The sequence below is a fragment of the Chiloscyllium punctatum genome, chromosome 51 (genome assembly GCF_047496795.1).
Source record: "Chiloscyllium punctatum isolate Juve2018m chromosome 51, sChiPun1.3, whole genome shotgun sequence".
NCBI lineage: Eukaryota > Metazoa > Chordata > Chondrichthyes > Orectolobiformes > Hemiscylliidae > Chiloscyllium > Chiloscyllium punctatum.
In genome coordinates, this window is record NC_092789.1 from 31,766,650 (window position 1) to 31,791,930 (window position 25,281).

The window sequence follows — 25,281 nt, forward strand, 5'->3', positions numbered from 1 at the left end:
CACACTGTCTCTCTCCTCGATATCTCCCTCGATACCTACCAAACCCTCCCTCCCTCTCTATGCACCCCTCTCACTGTTATTCTGTCTCTCTCTCCACCTGCCTCCCACTTATTCGCTGTATAAAACCCCAGCCTCTCTCCACCCGGTCCAACCACCTCTTTCTACCTACTCCCAATCTCTCTCTGCACACCTTCCTCTCTGTCTCTCTCTGTAAACCCGCCTGCCACCCATTCTCCCACTCTCTCTCTCCAACGACTCCAACTGTATCTCTTTCGTCTTCCATTCTCTGTCTCCCTACCACGTCCCACTTTCTCCTTCACATTCGTCTCTCACCCCATTCTCCTTCTCTCTTTCTCTCGACTACGTCCTACTCTGTGTCCCTCTACCTCCTCCCACTCACTCTCCCTCGATCCGCCTCACGTTCTCCCTCTGTTTACTGCACACTCTCTCACGCTACACCCTTTCTCTCTTATCTTCCGCTGTATCTCCCCATCTAACATCTCCCATTGTCTGTCTCTCTCTCCACACTCTTCCCACTATCTGTCTGCACCAACTCCATCTCTCTCTATTTCCCTCCAGCGTCTCCCAAATCCTTCTCTACCCCACTCCTACTCTCCTATCTCTCGTTTTCACTCTATCCACTCCAACTGTGTTTCCCTCTATGGCCCCTCCCACTCACTGTCCCTCTCTCTACCCACCTGATATTCTCTCTCTTCCCACACTCTTTCTAATCCCCTCTCTCTATCTCTCTCCTTCCAAGGCCCTGCTCCTCCCCCTCTCTCTACATCGTCCTAATCTTTCTCTGCCCCTCCTACTGTCGCACCTCTCTCTACACCCACACTCTCTCTCTCTCTCTACCCCTCACTGTCTCTCTACACCATCTGTTCTTCCTACATACCCCTACACTTTCTCTCTGTCAATGCTGTCCCACTCTCTCTCTTTTTAAACCATCCCAAGCTCTCTCTCCCCCATTGGCATTGTATTTCTCCCCTGCCACTCCCAGTCTATCGCTGATCCCGCCCTATCTATCGCTAGCCCCTGCATCTGTCGGTCCCCACCCACGCACTCTCACTTCCCCCACTTTAACTCTTCCTAAAGCACTCTCTCCCGACACCAACCTCGCATTCAAAAGCCATCAACTCTGTCCCTCTTTACTGCCCCAACTCTCCTCTACCTCATCTCTCTGTCAACCCAAGTTCCGCTCTCATCTTATTCTGCCCCTCCCACGGTGTCATTCTGTCTCTCTTCCTCCATCCTTCACTGTCTTATACCTTCCCACTCTGTCTCTAGCCTCCATCCCAACGTCTCTCCATATATACTCCTCACTCTCTTTCTCTCACCCTCCCTCCCACTGTCTCTCTCCCTCTCATTATACACCCTTCTAACTCTCTTTCCAGACATCCATGCCACCCTCTGTCTCCAAACTCTCCCACTGTCTCTCTCTCACCTCGATCTATATATATCCCTTTCCATCTGTCTCTCTCTCTGACTCTCTGCACACCGCCTAATGTCTCTCACTGCCTCTATCTCGACCCGCCTCCCACTCTCTCTCTGTATACCCAACTATCTCTCACCAACACCCGCCAGTCTATCTCTTGCTCCTCTTCCATATTCTCTATCTCTCTCGTCTCTCACCCTTCTCTCTCTTGCCTCCCTTGCACTCTCTAGATGTGCACCCACATTCTTTCTCTTCACCACTCCTTCTCTCTCTATCCCACCACTTTTCTCTCTCCAACTGTCTCCCTCTCCCCGAACAACTCCCACTCTGCTCCCCATTATTCTATCTATACCCCTCCACACTCTCTACCCAAAGCCCTCTCTCTCCTTCTCTCTCGTTAGTCCATTCCCACTGTCTCCCCTCTCTCAACAGCAGCCGCCCACGCTCTCCCATCTCCATCTACACTCCTCCGACTGTCTCTCTTTGTCTCTCTCACTGCGTCATTCTAATTCTCTCAGAACACCCCGCTCTCAAATCCATTCCTCTCTCTTTCTTTGTTAACCTTCGCACACTGTCTCTCTAGCCCTGCTCCACTCTCTATCTCCTCTCCCATCCTCAGTCTGTCTCCACCAGCTGCCTCTTCCTATCTCTCTCTTTCTCCCCGATACTCTTCCGCCTCTCACTTTCTCACTCTTTCTGCACCAGTCCCATTTTCTCTCTCCACTCCGTCCCATTCACTCTCTCTAACCCCCACTCACTCTTCGCCCATCCATCTCTCTGTCTACCTACCTCCCCTCATTCTCCCCCTACATCCCCACTCTTCCTGACTAACCACTCCCACTCTCTATCTCTCTGCTTCTCCTCTTTGTGTCTAGCTCCGCTCCACTCTCTTTCTCACCTCCCATCCTCAGTCTCTTTCCAAAAAGTCCCTCCCTATCACTTTCTCGTCCCACACTCTTTTCTTTCCCTCTCTTGATTTCTCTCTACCCCCCACTCTAACTCACATTACCCCCACTCTCTCTCTTCCTCTGTACCCCTCTATGTCTGTCCACTCCCTACTCTCTCTACACCCCCAACTCTTCTCTTCCTCTATGTAACCCCATCCCAAAATCTCACGGTGTCTCTTACCCTGCCGACTCTCAATCTCTCTCCTCTTCTCTCATTCTCTCTCTTCGTCCAGCACCAACTACTCAATCTTTCCCTCTCGCCAAAGCTACTCTCTTTGTCTCCCTCTACCCGACTCCCAGCTAGTCTCCCTCTCTCTACCGACCTCCATGTCTCTCGCAACCCCCACTCTCTCTGGGCACCTCCCTCTCTCTATCTCTCTCCCTCTCTCTCTTTATACACCAAGCCCACTGAATCTCTCTACCCGCTCCCACAGTGTCTCTCCATTATCTCTCTATATCCTCCCACACTCTGCCCCGTCTTTAAACAACGCTCCCAATCTCTGACTCTCTCGCTCTCTCTCGAATCACCTCCCACTTTCACGCTCAACACCCTATCATTTCCCCTCACTCTTTCACTGAATCTCCTCCGACTCTCTCTCTCTTTTGACCCACACACTCCCTTTCACTCCACTTGGTCCCAATATCTCTCTCTCTTCCCCATCACTGTCACTACCGTCCCCCACTCTCTCTCAATCTCTTTTTGTAATCCAAGCCAGTCTCTTTCTTCTGACCCGTCCCATCCTTTCTCTCTCCTCCACTCCCTCTCTCTCCCCACAACCCTCTATTTCTATCTCTCCCTGCCCTGTCTCTTTTTCACATCCCCAAACTCTCTCGTCTAGCCCCCCCAACTTTATCTCTCGCTAATCCCATATCCGCACTCTCTCTTTCGACACACCCCGATCTCTCCCCTTATCCCATATCACTCTCTCCCTCTCTACACAACGTCCACTCTCCTCCCGTCCTCATTCTCTCTATTTACCCCTTCCCACTCTGCTATTTCTCTCTCTCTCTCTCTCTCTCGCTCCACTGCCTGTTTTCAAATTTCTGTCTCTGTGCCCCTGTCTCTCTCTCTCTTTCTTTCTTCCTCAGTCAGTGTGCACTGACTGGGAGGTCGAGTGAATGAGAGAGGTTATAGAGATATGGAGGACTATCTCTATAGACCTCCCCTGATGAGTGAGTGCCGAACCAGAGGACACAGCTTAAAAATACGGGGTAGACTATTTAGGACAGAGATGAGGAGAAACTTCTTCACACAGGGAGTGGTGGCTGTGTGGAATGCTTTGCCCCAGAGGGCAGTGGAGGCCCAGTCTCTGAATTTATTTAAGGAAGAGTTGGATAGAGCTCTCAAGGATTGTGAAATCAAGGGTTATGGAGATGTGGCAGGAACAGGATACTGATTAAGGATGATTAGCCATAATCATATTGAATGGCAGAATGAGCTACTCCTGCACCAATTGTCTATTTTCTATTGTCTATTGTGGGGACAGAAGGAGGTTATACAGATAGGAAGGCCTGTGGGGAGTGAAGGAGGTTACATAGATGGGGGAGCCGTGGGAACCGAAGGAGGTTATGCACAGAGCGAGGGTCGTGGGGCAAGGAGAAGTTTCCAGGGAACTGGAGGACGTGTGGACTGAAGGAGGTTACACAAATATGGAGTGTCGTGGGTACTGAAGGAGTGAGGGCTGTAGAGACTGATGAGCTTACACATATAGAGAGTGTTGTGGGGACTGAAGGAGGTTACAGAGATAGGAAGGGCCGTGGGTACAGAAGAATGCTACACAGACATGGAGAACAGTGGGGACTGAACGAGGTTATACAGATAGGGAGGGTCGAGGAAATGAAGGAGGTTATAGAGATAAGGTATCCATGGGGACTGAAGGAGATAAGCAGGTAGATTGGGTCGTAATGAACTGGAAGGGTTTACATGGAAAGGGAGGGTCGGAGATACTAAAATAGGTTACGCAGATAGGGAGGGTTGTCGGGACTGAAGGACTTTGCAGAGATAGGCCTGCTCTTAGGGACTGAAGCAGATTACACAACAAATGAGGACTGTTGCGACTCAAGGAGTTCGAACAGAGAGCAAATTTCGTGGATACTGAAAGAGGCAATACAGATAGGGAGTTTCGTGTGGACTGAAGAAGGTTACAAAGTTAGGGAGAGTAGTAGGGACTGAAAGCGTTTATGGAGAACGGGAGGGTCGTGGGGACTGAAGAAGGTTACACAGTTAAGGTGTGCCGTTGGATCTGAAATAGTTTGTGGAGATTGCAAGGATCGTGGATAAATGCCATGTGCTTCTAGTGTATCAGTTCTTGTATCTTATGGTCATTCTGGATAAACCAGTACAGTGTTTGCTGGTTAATTGTCCGGTCGAGTGTGTGCATGCATTAATGATGGCGGCCTTGAGTTTGGACAAGTGGCTGCTGGCATCCTGTTGCCGCAGGTCGCTCGGTTTGTGGAGAGGGGCTGGCTTTATGAGGCTCTCTTTTGACTCTTTTTGAGTGCCTCAGTGTTGAACTTGTTGTGGCTCTGCTTCAGGTGTCTCCACTGCGGCAGGGCTTCATATATGTTGACCATGGCTCTGATCAGCCGATGTTCTATCCAACAGTCGGCGGTTCCTGTTCCATGGCGCAGGTGATTCTCACGTCGTTCTGATCCTTTGCTCTGACGATGACGTTTAAAGCAGGTACCAGTGTTTGGGGCACCGCTGCTGCCAAGTTGTCCTGTATTTGTCACTCTGTTGGAACAGTGAGGTGGTGATGAGTTAGTTGGGTTAGCAGCATTTTGTCAGGGCAAGTGTGGCATTGGAGTTTCGCTTCTCTCCTCCCTCTTTCCTTATTACATTGCGCCAGAGGTCTGCACTTTTCCAGACTGTGGCGTTGAAGTCTCATGGAAAGTTAGTTTATTCACTGCAGGGTCCTGAGAGAGAGAGATTGGTCCATGCTGGAATAGAATTCCTACATCGAGCCTTGGTGCATGCGCACTGAATATGGTGACATACCAGTTTTATGAATTTGTCGGCATGTGCCTTTGAGAGAGAGTCAAGGCTCCGCAGCACTGAGAGTTTGCAGGTAACTGTCATGTGACCGACTATCAATCGTAGAGTGGACTGAAAAGTTGAAAATATGTTATCTTTGGCTGTTTTCAAAACAGTCCGAATTTAACCAGTTTAGATTATGCCCCAAGATGAAAAATACAAAACGGATTTTAATCTATTGTCTTTGACAACATCAAGCCAAAGAAACGAACCGATGCTCGGGCTGTAAAGTAGCTCGCATTTTGAGAGTTAATCGGAGGGAGCGAACAATTACCATTGAGAAACTGCAGGGAAAACATTCTCTATTAAAGATACCTTTTTCATATGAAACATCTTTGCAGAAAAAGACCGATGAAAACCCAGGAACATCTGGCAGTGCATAGAAGACCGACAACGACGACGACAGCCTCTGAGTAGCTTTGAAAATTCAGTTGCTTTAAATGTATTGGGGTCTTTTATTGGATCAGTATATTGTTAGAGAGTGGGAGGTTGATAACAAGCTGTTAAGAGAAAATAGTTATTAAGTCAGAAGTAGCTGTTGTTTAATATTCACTTTTATAGTTAAAGAATACAATTGATATTTATTCTATAAACAGTGGAATTTGGGTAGTTCTTGTCACTCATACTTTAACAGATTACGAGGCGAGTTGAGCTTTCTCTGTGAGTCCGGTTTAATTTGCAGAAAGGCTTCACGCCATGTTGTAACATTGGTTCCCACAAGGGGAAGGCCGAGGGCCTTGAGGTGTTGATTTATTTCACAGGGGAACTCAGAGTTGGTCCATCAGTTTGGTTTTCGCTGTGATGCTGACTCCATGAATGGAGGCCTCTTCTTCGGCCTTGACTTCCTAGAGAAATATACCGCCGCCACATTGCTCTGTGAGCTGAGATCTCCTTCCCCTGCCCCCCCCCCCCCACACCCGCTGGGTTTCACTCACGGTTGTAGCATAGCGTCTGTGTTCCTGGGGAATAATGGCGGTATAGCGTTCCAGTCTGTCACTGGTGGGACTGTCCATAACGAGTCCTGATGGTCCAGATCCCAACTCCATCCTCAGGGTGTGAAAGATGCGTGTGTGGCATCTTTAACATGGGGAAACCATTACAAATCAGCTACCACACGCGCTTAGCTGCACAACGGGTTGGCACAGTGGCGAGGGATGGGTCTCAGTTAACTTGAGAGCAGGAACGGCTGTTTGAACTCAGATTGCCTGCACTGCGAGTGCAGTTTCACAGTTCAGCGCTGGGCAACTCCTCCCGCTGAGGCAGTGCGAGGACAGAGGTGAGGAGAGTGGGAGGAAGGGGAGAGGACGGGAAGGAAAGCACAGCGACTGCCATTGTACTTGACGAGTGCTGGCCACATCCATTTTCTCGCTCACTGTGTGATCCACTCTCTCGCTCACTCCGTTGACCCCCTAGAAACATATGTAACGGATACTGGGATGGTGATTTAGACTGCAAACCCACGGAATCGAGGATTGGCCGCTGCGCTCGGTCTCTGTTGTGTCCTTCTGGGAGCTGTTACGGCTGATTCAGTAATCTACATTTCATCTTCGGCAATCAAACATCAAGAGTGATCTCGAAGAAGAATTTGTAAAATGTTTCTTTCTGTCAGTGTTTCCTGGAACAAAACATTGTACAACTGGCTTGGAATGTATTTGTCTCGGATCAAGCATTGAATAAAGAACCTGAGTAAAGAGTAACATCACAGTCAGAGATCTCCTGAAAATTGAGATGAGATGGAATTCACGTGTGGCTTACGGAGTTTTTCACTGATCACTGACTGTGACCATTCATAGACCGTTATATTAAACGCAGCTCCTGACATGTAACTGCCCTTGCATAGACCGTAAAGTAAACACAGCTCACCACACACAAGTGACCATTCAGGGAACGTATGATGAAACACAACTCCCCGTAGAAAAGTGACAATTCACAGACAGAAATATTAAACACAATTCACTCACAAAAATCTGACTACTTAAAGATCCTGATATTAACATGACTCCCAACACCAAACTGACGATTCATAGACGACAATATTAATTAAAGTTCCCAGAGCAAAACTGACCCTTTATAAATTAATCATAATCGTAGCTTTCCGCCGAAAACCCATCGTAATATTAACGCAATTGAACCAGACAAAACTGACAATTCATATACATGAATGCACAACACAACACTCAGAAGAAATATCACCATTCGTTGACTGTAATATTAAAAAAAAGGTCATCCACACAAAACTAATTATTCACAGACTGAAATATTAAGCACAGCTGCTGGCAGGAAACTAACCTTTCATAGACCGTAGAGTAAACAGCTAGCAACATACATCTGAACATTTAGCGACCATTTTAATAAACACAGCAATCCCGGACAAAAGTGAAAATTCATAGACACAAATATCAAACACAGCTCGAACGCACAAAACTGACCATACATTGACCACAAAATTAAACAAATCTCCCCCCACAAAGCTGCCCATTCATAGACCATAAAATTAAATGCAGCTAACCATACAAAACTGATCATTCATAGATGTAATACTACACACACCTCACCGACACATTACTGACCAATCATGCAATGTAATATTAAGCACAACTCACCCACAAAATATTAACACTCAAACACCCTACACAGTACTGACGACTCATAGATAGTTCTATTTAACGCAGCTCCCCACCCAAAACTGACCATTCATTGACTGTAATGTTCAACACAGACCTATCACAAAACTGTCGATTTTGAAGTGTAACATTAAACACAACTTCCCGTACAAAACTGACTGTTCATAGAATGCAATATGAAACACTGCTACCAATCAAAACTGACAATTGAAAGACTAATATTACTCATGGCACATCCAAACAAAAGTGACCATTCTTAGACTCTAATATTAAACACAGTTCAACCGCACAGAATTGACAGATCATTGTGTGTAATATTAAAAACAGCTTCACATGCACATACACAATTCATAGACCGTAATGTTGAACAGAGGTCCCAGAACAAAACTTACCATTTATTGACCGTAAAATTAGACACAGCCCATGCATAAACTGAACATGAAACTCAACTCCTGGCATGAAACTGACCATTTATTAGACCGTAGAGTAAACGCAGCTCCCCATACAAAACTGACCACACAGACACACTAATATTGAACAGACATCCTCGTGCAAAAGTGGCCATTCATTGAGCATGATATTAAACACATTTCAATGTAACAAACTGAACATTCAGAGACTGTAATATTAATGGCAATGCAACACATTATTGTCCATTTTTACTGTGTAATATTGATCACGGCTATGTTCAGGACACTGACGACTCACGGATCTCAATGTTAAACACAACTCACCCACACAAAATTGAACAATCATAGACTGTACTGTTAAACAAAGCTCCACGTGCAAAACTGAACATTCAATAGACTAATATTAAACACAATTTCCTGCAGAGTACTGACCATTCCGAGACCAAAATATTAAACACATCTCACTGACACAAAACTGACCATTCTAAGACCACAACATGAATCACAGCTCACTCACATATAAGTTATCTTTCAGAGACTAATATTAAATACAACTGTCCCAAACAAGAATTTCCGCTCAGATTGTAATATTAAACACAGTTCACGAACACAAAAGTGACAATTCATACACCGTAATATTACAAACAGCTTTGCACAAAAAAGATTAAACACGGTTCCCTGCACAAACTGACCATTCATAGACACTAATATTAAACGCAGCTGACCCACAAAAACTGGCCATTCTTAGCGATGAGATGAAACACAGCAAACCACTGAAAACTCATCATTCGTCGATGATAATATTAATCAAAGCCCATGCAAAAAAGGTGACAATTGAAAGACTGTGATATTAAACACGGCTCACCTAGAAATAGCTCACCCAAACAAAACTGACCATTCATAGACTGCAATATTGAACACAACTCCACACTCAAAAAGAACGACTAATTGACAGTAATATTAAACACAGCTCCCACACAAAACGGGCTTTTTATATACTGGAATATGTAACACAGCTCCCCACACAAAACTGACCAGTCAATGACCGTTATGGTAAATGTCGCTCCCCATTCATAACTGACCGTGCATAGATCATAATATTAAACACAGCTTCACACGCTAAAATTACCATTCATAAACTGTAATGTCAAACACAACTGACTTCACGACACTGACCAATTCGCGACTCCAACATGAAACACAGCTCACTCACACAAAACTGACCATTGATAGTGTCAAGTATTAAACACTGCTGACTTCGAGACATTCACAACTCGCAGACCGTAATATTAAATACAGCTCACCGACATAAAACTGGGCATTCATAGACTGTGACATTAAACACAGCTCCCGAAAGAAAACTGACTATTTATATACCATAATATTAAACACACCTGCCCCACACGACACTGACCATTGGTAGACTAATGATAAACACAGCTCCCCTCTCAAAACTGGCCATTCATTGACTAGAATGAAATACGGTTACATGCACAAAAACGAGCCATTCCTGGTCCATAAATTTAAACACAGCTCCTGGCATGAAACTGCCTACTCATACACCAGAATGTTAAACGCAGCTCACCCATACAAAACCGACCATTGGTTGACCAGAATATTAAATACAGTCCAAACAAAAAATGAGCATTCAGAGATGGTGATAAAAGATATGGCTCAGCCATGCAAAACGGAACATACATGGACCATAATATTAAAAACAACACCCAAAACAAAACAGACCATTCATAGACAATAATACAAATCACAGCTTACTCATTAAAAAAAGAACAATCATACACCCTTATGGTAAACATAATTCCCCGTACAAAACTGACCATTCATAGACCACAATAATAAACACAGCTCCCCACTCAAAGGTGACCAAACATATATATCTGGATTAATCCCAGTGTTACGAGATAGTAGGGGCAGGAAAAAGAGGTTAGAGCAGATGAATACATGGCTAACGAGCTGGTGTATGGGAGAAGGCTTCACATTTGTGGATCGTTGGAATCTCATTTGGGGTAGAAGTGAACTGTACAAGAAGGTCGGATTGCACCTAAATTGGAAGGGGACTAATATACTGGCAGGGAAATGTGCAAGAACTGCTTTGGAAGATTTAAACTCGTAAGATGGGGTGCACCCAGGGAGAGAGTGAGGAAAGTGATCGAATAGAGACGGGCACAGCTGAGAACAGAAGTGAGTCAAACAGACAGGGCAGGCAGGGACAAGATCTGACTAATAAAGTAAACTGTATTTATTTCAACGCAAGAGGGCTAACAGGGAAGGCAGATGAACTCAGGGTATGATTAGGAACACGGGACTGGGGTATCATAGCAATTACAGAAACATGGCTCATGGATGGGCAGGACTGGAAGATTAATGTTCCAGGAGACAAATGCTGCAGGAAGGATAAAAAGGGAGGCGAGAGAGGATGGGGAGTGGCATGTTTGATCAGAGATAGCATTACAGCTGTGCAAAGGGAGGATCTTCCCGCAAATACATCCAGGGAAGTGATTTGGGTGGAACTGAGAAATACGAAAGGGATGATCACCTTATTGGGATTGTATTATAGACCCCCCAATAGTCAGAGGGAAATTGAGAAACAAACTTGTAAGGAGATCTCAGCTATCTGTAAGAATATTACGGTAATTATGTTTGGGGATTTTAACTTTCGAAATATAGACTAGGACTGCCATAGTGTTAAAGGTTTAGATGGAGAGGAATTTCTTAAGTGTGTACAAGATAATTTTCTGATTCAGTATGTGGATGTACCTACCAGAGAAGGTGCAAAACCTGGCCTACTCTTGGGAAATAAGGCTGGGCAGGTGACTGAGGTGTCACTGGGGGAGCACTTTGGGGCCAGCAACCATAATTCTATTAGATTTAAATTAGTGATGGAAAAGGATAGAACAGACCTACAAATTGAAGTTCTAAATAAGAGAAAGGTCGATTTTGACTGAATTAGGCAAGAACTTTCAAAAGCTGATTGGGGGTAGATGTTTGCAGGTAAAGGGACAGCTGGAAAATGGGAAGCCTTCAGAAATGAGATGATGAGAATCCAGAGAAAGTGTATTCCTTTCACTGTGAAAGGGAAGGCTGATAGGTACAGGGAATGCGGATGACTGAAGAAATTGAGGGTTTGGTTTAGAAAATGAAGGAAGCATATGCCAGGTATAGCCAGGATAGATCGAGTGAATCCTTAGAAATGTATCAAGGAAATAGGAGTATACTGAAGACGGAAATCAGGAGGAATAATGGGGACTTGAGATAGCATTGGAAAATAGAATTAAGGAGAATCCATCGGCTTTTACAAATATATTAAGGACAAAAGGCTAACTAGGGAGAGAATAGGGCCCATCATAGATTACTGGATTAGTGGTGCTGGAAGAGCACAGCAGTTCAGGCAGCATCCAACGAGCAGCGAAATCGACGTTTCGGGCAAAAGCCCTTCATCAGGAATAAAGGTAGTGAGCCTGAAGCATGCAGAGATAAGCTAGAGGAGGGTGGGGGTGGGGAGAGAGTAGCATAGAGTACAATGGGTGAGTGGGGGAGGAGATGAAGGTGATAGGTCAAGGAGTAGAGGTTGGAGTGGACAGGTGGAAAAGAAGATAGGCAGGTCGGACAAGTCAAGGAGACAGTAACTGAGCTGGAAGTTTGAAACTAGGATGAGGTGGGGGAAGGGGAAATGAAGAAGCTGTTGAAGTCCACATTGATGCCCTGGGTTGAAGTGTTCCGAGGCGGAAGATGAGGCGTTCTTCCTTCAGGCGTCTGTTGGTGAGGGAGCGGCGGTGAAGGATGCCCAGGACCTCCATGTCCTCGGCAGAGTGGGAGGGGGAGTTGAAATGTCGGGCTACAGGGCGCTTTGGAGACCCCTCGCTGGCCTATTACCTGCCCTCGAACTCTTCATTTCCAACTGCCGCCGGGACATGAACCACCTCAACCTGTCGTCCCCCCTCCCCCACTCCAACCTCTCACCCTCACAACGCGCAGCCCTCCAATCCCTCTGCTCCAATCCCAACCTCACCATCAAGCCAGCGGATAAAGGCGGTGCAGTGGTCGTCTGGCGCACTGACCTCTACACCGCTGAAGCCAAACGCCAACTCGAGGACACCTCTTCCTACTGCTACCTCGACCATGACCCCACCCCCCATCACCAAACCATCATCTCCCAGACCATACAGAACCTCATCACCTTAGGAGATCTCCCACCCACAGCTCCTAACGTCATAGTCCGGGAACCCCGCACTGCCCGGTTCTACCTCCTTCCCAAGATCCACAAGCCTGAACCCCCTGGCCGACCCATTGTCTCAGCATGCTCCTGCCCCTCTGAACTCATGTCTACCTACCTTGACACTGTCCTATCCCCCCTAGTCCAGGAACTCCCCACATACGTTCGAGACACCACCCACGCCCTCCACCTCCTCCAAGACTTCCGTTTCCCCGGCCCCCAACGCCTTATCTTCACCATGGATGTCCAATCCCTCTACACCTCCATTCGCCATGACTAGGGCCTCCAAGCCCTCCGTTTCTTCCTCTCCAGACGTCCCCAACAGTACCCTTCCACTGACACTCTCATTCGTTTGGCCGAACTGGTCCTCACCCTTAACAATTTCTCCTTTGAATCCTCCCACTTCCTCCAGACCAAAGGCGTAGCCATGGGCACACGTATGGGCCCCAGCTATGACTGTCTCTTTGTTGGCTATGTAGAACAGTTGATCTTCCGTAATTACACTGGCACCACTCCCCACCTCTTCCTCCGCTACATTGATGACTGCATTTGCGCCACCTCGTGCTCCCACGAGGAGGTTGAGCAATTCATCAACTTCACCAACACATTCCACCCTGACCTTAAATTTACCTGGACTATCTCTGACACCTCGCTCCCCTTCCTGGACCTCTCCATCTCCATTAGTGACGACCGACTTGACACTGACACTTTTTACAAACCCACCGACTCCCATAGCTACCTGGATTACACCTCTTCACACCCTATCGCTTGCAAAAATGCCATCCCGTATTCTCAATTTCTCCGCCTCCGCCGTATCTGCTCCCAAGAGGACCAGTTCCACCATAGGACACACCAGATGGCCTCCTTCTTTAGAGACCGCAATTTCCCTTCCCACGTGGTTAAAGATGCCCTCCAACGCATCTCGCCCACATCCCGCACCTCCGCCCTCAGACCCCACCCCTCCAACCGTAACAAGGACATAACGCCCCTGGTGCTCACCTTCCACGCTACAAACCTTCGCATCAACCAAATCATCCACCGACATTTCCGCCACCTCCAAAAAGGCCCCACCACCCCTTTCCGCCTTCTGCAAAGACCGTTCCCTCCGTGACTACCTGATCAGGTCCACACCCCGCTACGGCCCACCCTCCCATTCTGGCACTTTCCCCTGCCACGCAGGAACTCTAAAACCTGTGCCCACACCTCCTCCCTCACTTCTATCCAAGGCCCTAAAGAGGCCTTCCACATCCATCAAAGTTTCACCTGCACATCCACCAATATCATTTATTGTATCCGTTGCTCCCGATGTGGTCTCCTCTACATTGGGGAGACTGGGCACCTCCTAGCAGAGCGCTTTAGGGAACATCTCCGAGACACCAGCACCAATCAACCAAACCGCCCCGTGGCCCAACATTTCAACTCCCCCTCCCACTCTGCCGAGGACATGGAGGTCCTGGGCCTCCTTCACCTCCGCTCCCTCACCACCAGACGCCTGGAGGAAGAACGCCTCATCTTCCGCCTCGGAACACTTCAACCCCAGGGCATCAATGTGGACTTCTACAGCTTCTTCATTTCCCCTTCCCCCACCTCATCCTAGTTTCAAACTTCCAGCTCAATTACTGTCTCCTTGACTTGTCTGACCTGCCTATCTGCTTTTCCACCTAACCACTGCAACCTCTCCTCCTTGACCTATCACCTTCATCCCCTCCCCCACTCACCCATTGTACTCTATGCTACTCTCTCCCCACCCTCACCCTCCTCTAGCTTATCTCTCCATCCTTCAGGCTCACTACCTTTATTCCTGATGAATGGCTTTTGCCCGAAACGTCGATTTCGCTGCTCGTTGGATGCTGCCTGAACTGCTGTGCTCTTCCAGCACCACTAATCCAGTATTTGGTTTTCAGCATCTGCAGTCATTGTTTTTACCCATCAAAGATTTGCAAGGCGGCCTCTGTTTAAGAAGGGCGGTAAAGACAAGCCAGGGAACAATGGGTCGGTGAGCCTGACTCGGTGGTGGGCAGGTTGTTGGAGGGAATCCTGAGGGACAGGATGTATTTGTATTTGGAAAGGCAAGGACCGATTCGGGATCATCAACATGGCTTTGTGCGTTGGAAATCATGTCTCACAAATTTGAGTTTTTTGAAGTAACAAAGAAGATTGATGAGGGCAGAGTAGAAGATGTGATCGATATGGACTTCATTAAGGCGTTCGACAAGGTTCCCCATGGGAGACTGATTAGCAAGTTTAGAGCTCATGGAATAGAGGGAGAACTAGCCATTTGGATACAGAAGTGGCGCAGAGGTAGAAGACAGAAGGTAGTTGTGAAGGTTTGTTTTTTTCAGACTGGAGTTCTGTGAGCAGTGGAGTGCCACAAAGATCGGTGTTGGGTCATCTACATAAATGATTTGGATGCGAGCATAAGAGGTACAGTTAGTAAGTTTGCAGATGACACCAAAATTTGAGGCGTAGTGGACAGCGAAGAGGGTTACCTTAAATTACAACAGGATCTGTGCCAAATGGGCCAATGGGCTAAGTAGCAGATGGAGTTTAATTCAGATAAATGCGAGATGCTGCATTTTGGGAAAGCAAATCTTAGCAGGACTTATACACTTAATGGAAAGGTCCCAGGGAGTGGTGCTGAACAAAGAGACCTTGGAGTGCAGGTTCATAGCTCCTTGAAAGTGGAGTCAGGTAGATTGGATAGTGAAGCAGGCGTTTGGTGTGCTTTCCTTTATTGGTCAGAGTATTGAGTACAGGAGTTGGGAGGTCATGTTGCGGCTGTTCAGGATATGGGTTAGTCCACTGCTGGAATATTGCATACAATTATTGTCTCCTTCCTATCCGAAAAATGTTGTGAAAATTGAAGTGTTCAGTAAAGATTTACAAGGATGTTGCCAGGTTTGGAGGATCTGAGCTACAGGGTGAGGCTGAACAGGCTGCAGCTGTTTTCCTTGGAGCGTCAGAGGCTGAGGCGTGGCCTTATCGAGGTTTGCGAAATTATGACGGGCATAGACAGGATAAATAGACAAAGTCTGTTCCCTGGGGTCGGTGAGTCCAGAACTAGAGGGCAAAGGTTGAGTTGAAAGGGGAAAGATATAAAAGAGACCTAAGGGGAATTTTTTTCACACAGAGCGCGGTATGTGTATGGAATGAGCTGTCAGAGGATGTGGTGGAGGCTGGTACAAGTGCAACATTTAAGTATCAATTGTATGGCTATCTGAATAGGAAGGGTTTGGAGGGATATGGGCCGGGTGCTGGCAAGTGGGACTAGATTGGATTGGGATATCTGGTCGGCATGGGCGGGTCGGACCGAAGGGTCTGTTTCCGTGCTGTACATCTCTATGACTATGACATTATACATTGTAATATTAAACACAGCACCCCATTCAATTGGACCATTCATACACCAATATTAAACACAGCTCCCAGTGCAAAACTGACCATTCTTAGATCATAATATTAAACATAGAGCATCCAAACAAAGCTGGTCATTTATAGCCGGTACTATTATAAATAGCTCACCCAAACAAAACTGAGTATTCATAGGCGGCAACATTAAACATAGCTGACTTTGCGACATTGACCACAATATTAAACACAGCTGACTCTCACCAAACTGACCATTTACAGACAGTAACATTATACACAGTGCTTACCTCAGCAATACTGATTATTTTTAGAATACAATATTACTCCATACCTCCCTTATGGAAAACTGAACATTCATCTACATTCAACATAAATACAGTTCACCCATACAATACTGATCATTTATAGATTGTAATGTCAAGCACAGCTCCTGACACGATAATGACGATTCACAAATCATAATTCTAAACACAGCTTCCTTATACAAAACTGACCATTCATAGACCGTAACATAATATACTGCTACCAAAACAACATTGACCATTCCCAGACAATAATACTTATCACAACTCCCTGCACAAACAGTCTCCTCAAACAGAGACTGACCACCAAAAAGCCACAGGTTGGAGACAGCTCCCCCACCAGAGACTGAACAACTACAGTCCACTGGTTAATAAACACCTCCGCAAAGGGACTGACCATCTGCAGGCCACAAGACAATAAAGACCCCCAACACGGCAACTGGCCATCTGCAGCTCAGTGGCTAACAACTGGTCCTCACACAGGGACTGATCAGCTGCAGGCCACAGTTTCGAATTGCACCTGCACAAGCAGCGACAATCTACAACCCCCAGAGAGGGACTGGCCATATGTTAATTACCAACCCTCACGTAGAGACTGACCATCTTCCGCCCACTGGTTGGGACTGGTTCACCACACAGGGACTGACCATCTGCAGGCCACAGGTTGGAAACAGCTTCCCACACAGGTCCTGATCAACTCCAGGCCACAGGAAAATAATCAGCTCCCACACAGGAGATTGACCATCTGCGAGCCACAGGTTGTAACTATGCGTATACAAGGAGGGACAATGTGCAAGTCATATGAAGATAAAAGGCCCCCAAACAGAGACTGACCAGCTGCAGCTCACAGGATAATAATCAGACTCCCAGACAGAGACTAATCATTTGCAGCCCATAGAATATTATCCAGCCCACAGAGTGACTGACCATCTGCGAGCCTTAGGTTGGAACAACGCCCACACAGGGACGGACAATGTGCAGGTCACGGGAAAATAACTTGCCCCTACACAGGTAATGACGATCTGCTGTCCACACCTTGGAAACAGTTCCCCACACAGGGACAGATCACCGAGAGACCACCGGATAACATCACTCCCCCGCATAGGGACTGACCATCGACAACCCATAGGATACTAAACAGCTCACAAACAGGGATTAACCATTGACCATCCACAGGATAATAACCAGCCCCCACACAGGGACTGACCACCGAAAGCGAGAGGATAACAACTCGTTGTCATGAAGAAACTGATAATCTACAGGTCACAGTTTAGGAGCTGTTCCCAAAACAGCAGTTGACTATCTGCAGGCTAATGTAAGGAACTAGCTCCTCACACCGGAACTGACCATCTGCAGACCAAAGTATAATTACCAACCCTCAAATGAGGAATGAAAATGCACAGTGCACAGAACAAAAAGAGCAGTCTACTCCAATCAGGGAACTGATCATTTATATCTGACAAGTGACAAACCCAGTCCCCCACACAGTCCCTGGCCATGTGCAGTGCCCAGGATGGAGGAAAATCAGGCCCTTCTCTTGAAACAAGTGTTTGCAGTCCACCGAATAAAAACAAACTCCACACACACTCACTCACATAAACACACTCACACTCACACACTCACTCTCACACACACACTCTCACACACTCACACTCTCACACACACACTCACACACACACAATCACACACACTCTCTCACGCACACAAACTCTCACAAACACTCACTCACACACATACTCACACTCACACACACACCCACGCACACACTCACACACGCTCTCTCACACACAAACACTCACGCACACATGCACACACACACACACTCACACACTCACACTCACACACAATCACACTCACACACACTCACACACACACAATCACACTCACTTATACACACTTCCACACACACACTGTCACACACACACTCACGCGCACACACACTCACAATCACACACATTCTCACACTCACACACATTCTCACATACACACTCGCACACACTCACACTCTCACACACACTCTCACCCACACACTCACGCACACACTCACGCACACACATACACTCACACCCACACACACACTCACTGACGTACACACACACACATTACTCGGTACTCACCATCCAGAGGAAGGAGAATAAACAGCTCCAAATGCACAAATTATCATTCATCTATCTCAGGATCAAACCAATCTTCACAAAAACAGGACTGACATCGTAATCCACTAAAAACTTCATAAAACTGCAACGGATAGAATACATGTCCACCGTTGACACCGCCCAAGTCAGGATGGTGATAAAGTAATTCCTTTTTGCCAGGAAGAATGCAGCTTCAAAAACTCGACAAGCCTGACACCACCCAGACAAAGCAGCCCCATACTTGACACCTCATTCATTAAGTTGAAGATTCACTCACTTCATTCCATCACACAGTGACAGCAGTGTGTACCATGCAACAGTTGCAACGATTCAGCAAGAGTCTTTCAGAAACACTTTACACACTCAAACGCACTGCACGCAGGAAGGGAAAAGGCAGCATGTGTATGTTACCCGCAGTTTTTTCACCACCGCTCCAAGCCACGCTCAATCCTCCTCGCACTGTGGTTTCCTCTATCACAAAAGGATTGCTTTGAGTCAGCAAGGCAGCTCACCACCACCTCCAGCGGCAAACAAAGATGGGAAATACTTTTATTAATTCACTGTGGGACAATGGCCTGTGTTTATTTTTATTTCCTCGTTGTCGTTGAGATGGTGGTGCTGAGCTGCATTGTAGAACTGCTGCAGTCAAGGAGAGACGTCATGGTGATTGTTGGTTTCCTGAGTCATTTGACCGGGCAGGTGAGATTCAACTACATTGTTATGGATCTGGGTTTACACGGAGGCCAGACCATGTGTGGAGGTAGATTTCCTTCCTTTCTTCTGACTGAGACAGATGCAGCTTTCTGACAATCGGTAATGTGTTTATCAGTAGATTCACAATTCATTTTCTTTTTGTTGAATTCAATTTCCACAATGTGACTTGGTGGGATTTAAGCCAGTCTCCTAAAAACATTATATTCAAGAAGCAATACTACTTCGAGGCCATTACTTCCCCAGATAATGGTGTATCTTGTAATGTCGACTGGCCAGGAGTGAATAAAATAAAACCTCACTGAGACTATCCAAGTTTCCTGTAAGCGATCGAATACTTCATAGGACCCACGTTCCTATCGAGTTTTGTATCATCAACAAACACTAAAGTGGAGTCACGAGTAGACAGGACCGTAAAGAATGCACTTGGCAAGCTAGCTTTCATCTATCAGAACATTGAGCATAGGGGATGGGACGTCTTACTGAAGCTGTACAATACGTTGTTGAGGACACATTTAGCTTACTGTGTACAGTTCTCCTCGCTCCACCAAAGAAAGGATATTATAAAACTCGAAAGAGTGCAGAATAGATCAACTAGGATGTGAGCTGTACTGGAAGGGTTGAGTTACAAAGGGAGGTTGGGTAGGGCTGAAACGCCCTCATCCAGGTCGTTTATGAAAATGACGAACCCAACACCGACCCTTGCGGTAGAACACTGGTAACTGGACTCCAGGATGAACGTTTCCCACCAACCATCATGCTATGTCTTTTTTCAGCCAGCCAATTTCTGATCCAAACTGCTATATCTCCCACAATCCCATTCCTCCGAATTTTGTAGAATAGCCTCCTGTGGGGAACATTATCGAACGCCTTGCTAAAATCCATTAACACCACATCAACCGATTTATTCTCATCTACCTGTTTGGTCACATTTGCTTTAATGTCATAACTTGATATAAACCTGTGCCAAAAAGAAGTCAATAATCCCAGGCGTAATTACAGACAGGCAGTAAACGTGTCTCTGATCAAACAGTACTCAAATTCTGAGAATAAAGTTACAAATCACACAACACCAGGTTATAGTCCAACAGGTTTAATTGGAAGCACACTAGCTTTCGGAGCGACGCTCCTTCATCAGGTGATAGTGGAGGGCTCGACCGTAACACAGAATTTATAGCAAAAATTTACAGTGTGATGTAACTGAAATTATCCATTGAAAAATTGATTGTCTGTTAAGCCTTTCATCTGTTATAATACAGTGATAGTTTCACTTCTTTCATGTGCAAATCACAAAACTTTTTTTTTTAAGTTGCATTCTCGGGTTAGCTGTTAACAATGGTGATAGCTAGACAATATGTTGAAGGCGTTGGCCCCCTGTGTTCACTGTCTATGCCAGGATGTTTAGATTGATTCTGCTCTAAAAGGTGAGATAACAGAGTTTTACATAAATTCATACAATTTTTGAGCTCGGAGGTCGTCATGAATGCATTCTGAGAATAGGTTGAGAGGAATATTAGTTCTGGTTTTAGATCCTGTTTGAGATTGGTGAAACAGTTTCTCTTGTAGATGTAGCATCAAACAGAAGTGCTGCTACTCCCAGTCATTTACACTTCACCGAGAGTCCAGTTGGATTTTTTTTTGTCATGGGAAACATTTCAACGGCCAGCCATGACACCATGACCATCGCCTCCCCAATCCACCCGTGGAAATGAGACGTTATGACTTTAGGAAGCAGGTCTCCTGATTCCTTTCTGGGATATTCGTCACAAAGGAGAGACTCTCTGTCAAGGTGGAAATCTGGACTTGCATTCGATCAGGTGTGTATCACAACCATAACTACCATATTCCGTCTCCACACCCCACACCCACCCCCGCCCCCGGAAATGCTTATGGCATTTCGCTGACCAACTAAAATATGATCCAAGTCTTCAACCTGTTCGTCAATGCCCAGTTCAGAACAACAATTTGTGCAGTCAGAGGAAATTAATATCAGAATATTGAGGGATATGTAATTAGATGTCTCGGAATGCATAGCATGGAAAAAGGCCCTTTCGCTCAAGGTGTCCATACTGAACATTTTTCACAATATAAACTGGTCCCATTTTCCAGCATTAGATACATGTCCCTCCACTCCTATCCTTACACATACTGCAATTCTTCTTAAGCAACAAAACTGTATTCACTTTCACCGATACCTCTCGCAGCCTGTTCCAGACACTCACGACCCTGTACATGAAAACAGTTATCAACAACCCATTGTTATTTTTCCCTCTCACCTTCAAACTATGCCGTCTGGAATTAGACTCCCCTATCACGCTGGCTATCAAACTTGTCTATGCCTCTCATGACTGACAAGATACACGAACTTTAAATCAGAAATTTTCAATTTGGGTAATTATCCCTCTGTTGCAAACGTACAATTTTACCAAATCTAGGAATGATGTCTCCAATGAAAGAAAAAAAGTATCCAGGCCCATTCCTACTTACTAGAGAATGCAGTAAATTGGACCCATCGTTCCTTTGAGCCTGGTTTCCTGTTCAGTGTGAATGTGACTGCTCCCCGATTTAAACTCTACTTCACTGTCCAATCCTCTTAATCCTATGTGCTCAGAAAGACTAACAATGTTTGTCCTGTCCTGAAATGTATTTAGTAAAGCAGAAAACGTAACCAAAACAGAAAATGTTAGGAGAGCTATTAGGTCTACAGAGTTTGTCCAGAGATAGTTAACATTTTGTCAGAGTTAACATTTCAAGCTCGGAGTGACTTCTTTCAAACTGTGTTTATGTGTTTACACTTCAGTTACGAGTGTATGGGAGGAGCTGGATTGTGTCTGGGGAATGTGGTTTGGTACAGAGCAAGACATATTGGGAATGGCAGGGGGATGGTGGAGAGAGAGGGATGTGTTGAAGGATAACGGGTGAATATACAAACACATGAATAGGGAAGAGTAAGAATGCCATTCAACTCCACAAAGTATCCTTATCATTCAATGAGAATGGTTAATGATGTTGAGTTTTGTTCTCCAAACCCATATCCACTACGATTCGTTCGCAGTCTTACTCTACCTTAAACATTTTCAATGTACTCCACTCCACCACCTTCTGAAAAATCACATGCCAAACACATCTCAAATCTGTTCCTGTCGCAATGGCCCTGAACTCATTCTCAAGGTATTATTTGCTCGCAATGGCCTTTCAACGCATCTCCACTGTCTTCTCCCAGCAACGTGCTGTGAACCCATTCTCACTGTGTTCTACTCGCGAAGGTCTCGCAACCTCCTAGAAAAAGCCTTTGGCCACATCCCCCGTCTACTTCTGTAACAACGGCCCGTGAACTGATTCTCACTCTCTTCACCAGGCAAAGAGCAGTGAACCCACCGCTACATTATGGCCTTAGCAACAGCCTGTAAAAGCATCTTCACTGTTCTCCTTGCAACCGCCTCTCATTCCAGCCTCACTCTGTTCCCTTCGCAAACACCAATGATTCAATCACAACGCTCCCCTATAAGCAACGTCCTGTGAACACACCCCAACACTGTTTCCCTTTCAACGCAAAGATCCATGTCCACTTTGTTCACCCAGGAACCCATTCCCACTTTATTCCCCTATCAACTGACAAAGCCACATCCCAAATCTGTTGTCATAGAAACGTCAGTGAACCCATCCTCACTCTCCTCTCCCAGGAAGGGCCTGTTGCCCCATTCCCACACTGTTCCACTTGCTACAGCCTGCGACCACAACACCACACCTTTTAGCTATCAACGGCCATTAACACAATCCCCGCTGTGTTCCCCTAGCAATGGAGTCCGCAACTATTCCCATTCTGTACTTTTAGCAATGGCCTGAATACAATTCTCATGCTGTTCATCTAGCACTGGCCTTTGAACGTAACCTCACTATGTTCTCCTAACGTCCCGAGTCTACTCCCTGTGCAAAGGCCTGTAATAGGTCCTCACTCGATGTTCCCAACAACGGCCTGTGAACCCACTGACACCTTGATTCCTTAGCAACAGCATGTGATTCTGTCTCTACTCCGTTTTCCCCGCAAGGACCTGCAAAGACATTTGCATTATGTGTTTGCTCCAGTATTCACGACCTGTCAACGCATATCAACTCTGTACTGCTTACAACAGCCAGTGACTCCATTCCCACTCTGTTTCACGAACAATGAGAGATGAAACATCCCCAATCTGTTATTGAACCAATGACCTCTGAACTCATCACCACTTTATTCCCCTAGAAGCGACCTGAGCAAGTATCTGCACTTTATTCTTGTAACAATGGCCGCTAATCCCATCCTCAATCCCTTTACTCGTTTCTTCCAGACGCATCTTGTGACCCAATTCCTGCTCTATTCACCTAGCAATCGCCAGTGACCCCATCCTCACTCTGTTCCCCGAGCAAGCACCTGTGAACTCATCCTCACTCTGTTTCCCAAATGATGGACTGTGATAGCATCCTCACTCTGTACTACCAGAAACGGTCTCGGAAGCCATTCCCACTCTGTTGTCCAGCACGAGCCAGTGACCCAATCTTCGCTCTGTTTCCGTAGCACATGTCTGTGATCCCATCCCCACTCTTATGTCCGAGTAGCGGCCTCTGAACACATCTCCACAGTGTGCCCCTTGGAACATCCTCTGACTCCATCACCACACTGTTCTCCTAGCAACTGCCTATGACCTGTCATTGCTCTTTTCTCCGAGCAACTACATGTGACCCCATCCCGACTCTTTACTACTGGCAACAGCCTTAAAACCTATCGGCAGTTTGTTGCCTAAAGCACCTGTGCACCCATCACCAGTCTGCTTCCGTAACAAGGTCCTGTGACCCGATCCCTAACTGTTCTCCTCACAAACGCTAGTGACACAATCCCCACCTTGTTCCCCAAGCAAAGGCCTGTGAACGCTTTACCTATCTGTTGTCCAAGCAATGGACTCTGATCCCATGACCAATCTGTTCTCTTCGCAATGGCCTGTGAACCCATCCCTGGTCTGTTCCCTTTGCCATAGCCCGTGACCCCTTCCGCACTCTGTTTACCTAGCAACCGCCCTTGAACCCGTTCCCTCTCTCTTCTAATAAGAAAGGCGTTAGAACCCACCCCAACACCGTTCTCCCAACAACGGTCTGACAATCTATCGCTACTCTGTTCTATAAGTAACGGTCTCTGTAGCATTCCCGACTTTGTACCACTCCCAACGGCGTCCCAACCCATCCACACGCTGTTGAACTTGCAACAGACTGTGAACACATTACTAATGTGTTCCACGAACAAAAATTGTCACCATATCCCAACCGGGTACTCTTTGTAACAGACTGTGAATCCATCCCCAAACTATTCCCCTTGCAACGGGTTATTACCAATATCCACTCTATTTCCCAACAAAAAGCCTGTGACCCTATTCCAACACTCTTCCCGTGCAACAGACTGTGAACTTGTCCCTGCTCTGTTCTCGGAGCAATGACCTGTGACTTCATCCTCTATCTGTGGCCCTAGCAACGGCTATACCCAGTCTGTTACGTTAGCCGGTGACCCAATTCCACTCTGTCGGCTGAGCAATGGCCTGTGATCCCATCTCCACTCTATTCCGTGAGCAACGGATTGTGACGCCAATACACACTGTGCTCTCTGAGCAACAACCTGTCCACTCATCACCCTAGAATGAAACACAAGCGTGACTTAAAACCGTTAGAGAGATATTGGGAGATGCGAATAGTGCGAGAGGGGGAAAGTGAAGGAGAATGGGACAGGGTGCAGATCATCAGAAGTGAAAGCAAGTACAGAGTAACTTAAACCCAACACCTGAGTTCTACGTTCGTTCCCTCCCCTTCTGTCAACCTGGACGTTGGGCCGAAACTGTTTCTCCCCTTTAACTTAACCACCATCTCACTCACTCCCTCGCGCACACCCTTCCGTTTCACTAGCCTCCCCGCAGACTCACCAACATCAACTTCACTCCCTGACACACTCCTGACCTTCGCCCTTATTCCCTCACACAATCCCATACCATCACGCTCCCTCACTCACACACTTTCACACTGCCATGCGCAATCCCTCGCACATTTCACCACTGTCACGCTCA